The sequence below is a fragment of the Aquarana catesbeiana genome, linkage group LG05, assembly GCF_042186555.1.
Source record: "Aquarana catesbeiana isolate 2022-GZ linkage group LG05, ASM4218655v1, whole genome shotgun sequence".
Taxonomy (NCBI): Eukaryota; Metazoa; Chordata; class Amphibia; order Anura; family Ranidae; genus Aquarana; species Aquarana catesbeiana.
Window position 1 is genome coordinate 521,255,377 of NC_133328.1, and position 6,740 is coordinate 521,262,116.

Sequence of the window (6,740 nt, forward strand, 5' to 3'; positions counted from 1 at the left end):
TAACACACCTCCTGTGATATCGTGCCCCTACTCTGCACGAAGGAGCACAAGGGGCACAGCAGACAGCAGCATTGTCAGTCTGGGGAAAGGGGAGTGTTAGATGGTTTAACAGATTTAGATACACTAACACATTGAAGCTAAACTCCTGCTCACACTGCAGTTACAGCAACAGTATTTTTTTCCTTTTGGGATAAAGTTTTACATGAATAAATATAAGCTGATCATTGTAAATACCCCTGTCAGTGGTAAATTGTCTCATCAAACACTCTCAAATGCTACATCTGCAGGAGAGCTTGGTCTGTTTAAGAAAAGACTTACTGGCCAGATCACCAGGTAAAAATAAAGAAAAGAAAGCCTAAAAAGAAAACGAATGCAGCCATCACATTTAAGAATTGCTAAGCAGCAATATAATACATGTATGCTTTTGGGTTTAATACTGCTATAAAGTTTATATTAAAGAGGAGTTCCAGGCTCCCCAATAAAAATTAAAAGTCAGTAGCTACAAATGCTGTAGCTGTCGACTTTTAATATTAGGGCACTTATCTGTCCAGGAACCCAGCGATGTCCTCACCTGAGCCGATTCTTCAATCAGTGCTGAGGTCGCCATCTTTACAAAGGGAAACTGGCAGTGAAGCCTTTTTGGGCTCACAGCTGGCTCCCTACTGCTCATGCGCAAAGCAAGCTGCACTTTGTGAATGGCCTGCAGTTTTCTGGGACCTGTGAAGTTTCCCAGAAGGCTGCGGGGGAAGAAGGGGGGGGACTTCTGGCTCAATTTGTCGAGTGAACTGAGACAGAAGTAGGAGAGGGTACCTGTCAAAACCGGGTAACCACTCCCCCCCAAAAGATGCCAAATGTGGCAGTGGTGGGAGGAGGAGGCAGATAAGCAGAGACTCCTCTTTTGGGTGGAGCTCCACTTTAAGCCTAAACTTTCTTTGTTTGTTTTGGATAGAATAGGGGATGGGATATCTCTTCAAAGTAATGGACATCTTCCCTTAAACTGTCCATACATACAGTGAGGGAAAAAAGTATTTGATTCCCTGCTGATTTTGTACGTTTGTCCACTGACAAAGAAAAGACCAGTCTATAGTTTTAATGGTAGGTTCAGTTTACCAGTGAGAGACAGAATAACAACAAAACAAATCCAGAAAAACGCATTTCAAAAAAGTTATAAATTGGTTTGCATTTTAACCACTTCAGCCCCAGAAGGTTTTACCCCCTACCTGACAAGAGCTTTTTTTACAATTTGGCACTGCTCTTTAGTTGGTAATTGCGCAGTCATGCGGCACTGTACCCAAACAAAATTTGCGTCCTTTTTTTTCCCACAAATAGAGCTTTCTTTTGGTGGTATTTGATCACCTCTGCAGTTTTTATTTTCTGCAATATAAATGAAAAAAGACCGAAAATTAGATTTTCTACATTTTGCTATAAAAAAAATACAATAAACTCAATTTTAGTCATACATTTAGGTCAAAAAGCATTCAGCCACTTGTCTCGGGTAAAAAAAAAATTCAATAAGCATATATTTATTGGTTTGCGCAAAAGTTATAGCGTCTACAAACTAGAGTAGATTTTTTGGAATGACTGCCTATCTCAATTCTTGAGGTGCTAAAATGGCAGGGCAGTACAAAACCCCCCAAATTACCCCATTTTGGAAAGTAGACACCTCAAGGAATGTGAGGAATTTGCTAAGAGGCTTGTTGAGCACATTGAATATTTTATTTTTTGTCACAAGTTATTGAAACATGACAAAAAAAAAAAAATTACACAAAGTTGTCACTGAAATTATATATTGTTCAAACATGCCATAGGCATATGTGAAATTACACCCCAAAATACATTCTGTTGCTTCTCAGGCTCCCAAAAAGTCCCACACATGTGGTATCCCGTACTTAGGAGAAGCAGCAGAATGTATTTTGGGGTGTAATTCCACATATGCCCATGGCATGTTTGAGCAATATATCATTTAGTGACAACTTTGTGAAAAAAAAAAATGTATTGTCTGTTTCCCGAAACTTGTGGCAAAATATAAAAATAATCCATGGACTCAACATGTCTCTCAGCAAATAGCTTGCGGTGTCTACTTTACAAAATGGGGTCATTGGGGGGGTTTTGTGCTATCTGGGCATTTCATGGCCTCCGAAACTGTGATAAGTAGTGAGGCGTGAAATAAAAAATTTACGCCCTTAGAAAGCCTGAAGGCGATGCTTGGTTTTCGGGGTCCCGTACGTGGCTAGACTGCCAAAAAGTCCCAAACATGTGGTATCCCCGTACTCAGGGGAAGCAGCAGAATGTATTTTGGGGTGTAATTTCACATATTCCCATGGCATGTTTGAGCAATATATAATTTAGTGACAACTTTGTAAAAAAAAAAAAAAAAAAAAGAATGTAATTTTCCCGCAACTTGTGGCAAAATATAAAATATTCCATGCACTCAACAGGCCTATCAGCAAATAGCTTGGGTGTCTACTTTCCAAAAAGGGGTCATTTGGGGGGTTTGAACTGTCCTGGTATTTTATGCCCAACTTTAGAAGCTTATGCCACACATCACCCATCATCTTCTAACCACTTGAAGACAAAGACACTTTACATTTTACATGAAAAAATATTTTTTTTTTGCTAGAAAATTATTTTGAACCCCTAAACATTATATATTTTTTTTAAAGCAAAGGCCCAGCAGATTAAAATGGTGGGTGTTGCAATTTTTTTTCTCTTAGTATTTGTGATGCGATTTTTCAAATGCAATTCTTTGGGAAAAAAAACACTTTTTTGAATTTTAATGCACTAAAACACACTATATTTCATAAATGTTTGGTAAAATATAAAAGATGATCTTATGCCGAGTACAAAGATACCAAACACGACACGCTTTAAAATTGCGCACAGCAACGACCAACTACATACATTTTTAAAAGCCTTTAAAAGCCTTTACAGGTTACCACTTTAGATATACTGAGGAGGTCTACTGTTATGCCGCGTACACACGATCGGATTTTCCGACAGGAAATGTTGGATGTCAGGCTGTTGGCAGAAAATCCGACCGTGTGTATGCTCTATCAGACATTTGTTGTCAGACTTTCCGCCAACAAATGTTGGTTAGCATGTTCTCAAATTTTCCGCCAACAAATGTGTGTTGTCGGACTCTCCCATTGTGTGTACACAAGTCCGTCGGACAAAAGTCCAAAGTACAAACACGCATGCTCAGAATCAAGTACGAGACGGAAGCACTCGGTCTTGTAAAACAAGTGTTCGTAATGGAGATATCACATTTGTGATGCGGCAACTTATGAAATCTCTCAATGCAGCGCATTCTCTTCTTCTTTATAATGGTATAATAATGAAGCTGCTTTGCTGCTGATATTCACAGAGTTCTGACAAACGTATTTGTTTTTTTTCTAGTAATCTCCAGAATAATATTTTATTTTTTGTGTTTTTTTTCTAGTGATCTCCAGTTTTTTTTTTTTGTAGTTTTGTGTGTCAAGTTACCACAACACCATTATTATCTTGTATTTTTTAACCTCAAAGATACAACTATGTTGGTGTCCCTTGTTAATTTGACATTGTATTTTTGAAATGTACCTGCCTACTCACAAACAAACTGTCCCTTTTAAAGTAAAACACATAGCCAAGTATTTGTCAAAACAAAAAAAAAAAATTTTAATAGGGAGCACAAGGTCATAAAAAATAAAGAGGAAGGCAAGGATGAAGAAACAGTTGGAATTGGTGAAGCCTTTGTACCCCAGGGCAGACATCAATTATTTGACTGTCCAAATTGGTAACCTGAGGAGTCCATTTAATAGAGAGCACAATATGGTCCAGGATTCCGAGAGATCAGGAGCAGCAGCAGATGACATATATGTCCCGAGGCTGTGGTCTTCCAACAGCCTGCGTTTTTTGCCAGACCACACCGAACCCAGGCCATCACTCTCAACACTTACTTCCAGACTTCCTTGCATGCTGCTGTGGTGGGTGGGGTGGCTTTGTTGTTGGTGGAGGTGGTGGAGGAGCATGGTCCAACTCACAGAGGTGGGTTTTATGGGTGAGTTTGCCCCTCTTCCCCTTGTTTAGGGCCTGCAGAATGTTTTAATTCATTGGCTGTGATGCATCCAAACGCCTCCTGGCCATCAGGGGCTGTGCTAATTGCCGCTGTAGCATGTCGAAGGAAAGCAGCCATGGCCTCCTCCAGGTTCCTTGACTTCCTGGCCCTTTTGGTTGGAGGGCGGAGGGGAGGAACCTGCGATTCGGTCAGGCTGCTTGGCACGGCCTCCTCTTGGCTGAGGCTGAGACTTTCCTGTGTATGAAAATGGTACATAGTTTTAGGTTTTTGGTCATCAATCACACACAATTTTGAGCTCATGACTGTTGCAAATTGAATGACACCAGCATTTTTCATTCTTGTCCCAATCATTTTTGGCTACTACTGTCTATTGATATGTAAACCACTTTGTTAAATCAGAAATTTGTGATCAATGTAATTTAAAATAAAATAAAATAAAAAAGCTGCGCTAAAAAGAATTGAAGCATGCCCAAAAATTACGAATATCCAAATGGAAGCACTTTAAATCTTGCAATCACCATAGTGTGCACACACAAACAAGGTAAAGTGCCCGACCACCGTAGCTGTAGATTAGGCTTACCAGACGGCAAGCTTTAAAGGTGAATGGCTTTCAACCCAGCCTGGGCCTCTAAGCTTGTAGATGATCACAATAGGGATGATGATTTGGATGATGAAAATCCCTCACTTAATTCAGCTACGGTATCCATTCCCTCAGTATGTACACCTCCATCCATGGATGTAGTTTGCAGATGATTTCAGAAACTTCCTGGTAGACAGAGGACAGACACACAGGACTGACAAGCCAGTATGACCCAGGAAAGAGCTCTTTCCTGGGTCATACTGGCTTGTCAGTCCCGTGTGTCTATCCTCTGTCTACCATAGCCGAATTAAGTGAGGGATTTTCATCATTCAAATCATTATCTCAATTGTGATCATCTACAAGCTTAGAGGCCCGGGCTGGGTTGAAAGCCATCCGCCTTTAAAGCTTGCCGTCTGGTAAGCCTAATCTACAGCTACGGTGGTCGGGCACTTTACCTTGTTTGTGTGTGCACACTATGGTGATTGCAAGATTTTAAGTGCTTCCATTTGGATAGTCGTAATTTTTGGGCATACTTCAATCCTTTTTAGCGCAGCTTTTTTATTTTATTTTGGACTTTTGTGTTATCGCACTATATGCTGCTGCTTTTTCATTGGTGCATTCAAGGACACATCTTCTCAGCGCATTTTTTTTCCTTATGATCAATGTAATTGTTGGCCAACGTTTGTGTGACCACGTGTATGCAAGACAAGTTGGAGCCAACACCCTTCGAACAAAATTCCACGGTTTTGTTGTCGGAAAGTCCGATCGTGCGTACGAGGTTTTTGGGTTACTGCCTTGATCTGCCGTTGGCGATGATACCTCACATGCATTGTGCAATTGCTGTTTACACATGACACGAGACCTTTCACCTTTGCACGCAAGCACGGGGGGATAGGGGTGCTTTTTTTTATTATTGTTTATTTATTTTGGCTTTTTTTATTTTATTTTTACACTGTTCCTTTCATTTTTTTTAAAGCATTTTTATTGTTATCACAGGGAATGTAAATATCCCCTATGATAGTAATAGTTAATGACAGGGGTCTATTAGACTCTAGATCTCTCCTCTGCCCTCAAAGCATCTGACCAGACCAAGATCAGTGTGATAAGATGCTCTCCCAATTTCCCAATGGCGCGGTTTATATCCAGTGAAAACAAAGTCAGAAAATGCTCATAGCTTCCGGTTTCTTAAGTCATAGAGATTATTGGAGCCATTCTGGTCTTCGATCAGCTCTATGGTCAGCTGGCGGAACCAACGGTTGCATTCTCAGGTACCCTGGTGGGACAGGAGAGCCCGAGAAAATCACAGAAGAAGGAGAGAGGGGGGGCACGTTCCCTCCCGCTACTTGTAAAAGCAGTCTAGAGGCTAATTAGCCACTAGGATTATTTTTGCATGAAAGCCCACCGCTGGCTGAAAAGAACAATACTAAGATGATACCTAAACCTGCAAGCATCACTCTGGTATAACCACTCAAAGTCCAGCAAAATACCAGTACGTTGCTTGTTGGGCATATATTGTAATGTTCTTTTTTTTCATGCAGCCTGTGAGCTGAACGAATAAAAGAGATTGATCGGTGGGTATGCCCACCATTAGAATACCGGCCTGCATCCACCTAATGCTAATGACGTTTTTTTTTAACTGTGGCGGTGAAATCACCTCCTACATCGCTGGAGTCGCTGATTTACGTATCGTGAGAGCAAACACTGTTGCTGTCAAGATGGATAAATCAGTGCTGCAGCCAGCTGAATGACGTACCTGAAAAGCAAACAATGGTAAAAATAAAACATTAACTCAATAAAACAATAACAATCTGTGCCAAAAAAAAAAGAGTAAATATATGCCGAAGCTTGGGGGCAATCTGCCCCTAATGTTAGAGGCAAATCGCCCCTGCACCCTTGCCCCCATGCTTCGGCATATATGCTCTTTTTTTTTAACTGTGGTGGTGAAATCACCTCCTACAGCGCTGGAGACTCTGATTTAAGTATAGTGAGAGCAAATGCTGTTGCTGTCAAAATAAATAAATCAGTGCTGCAGCTGAATGGCGTACCTAAAAAGAAAATAATGGTTAACGATAAAACACAGTAAACAGTAAAGTATTACATACCTGA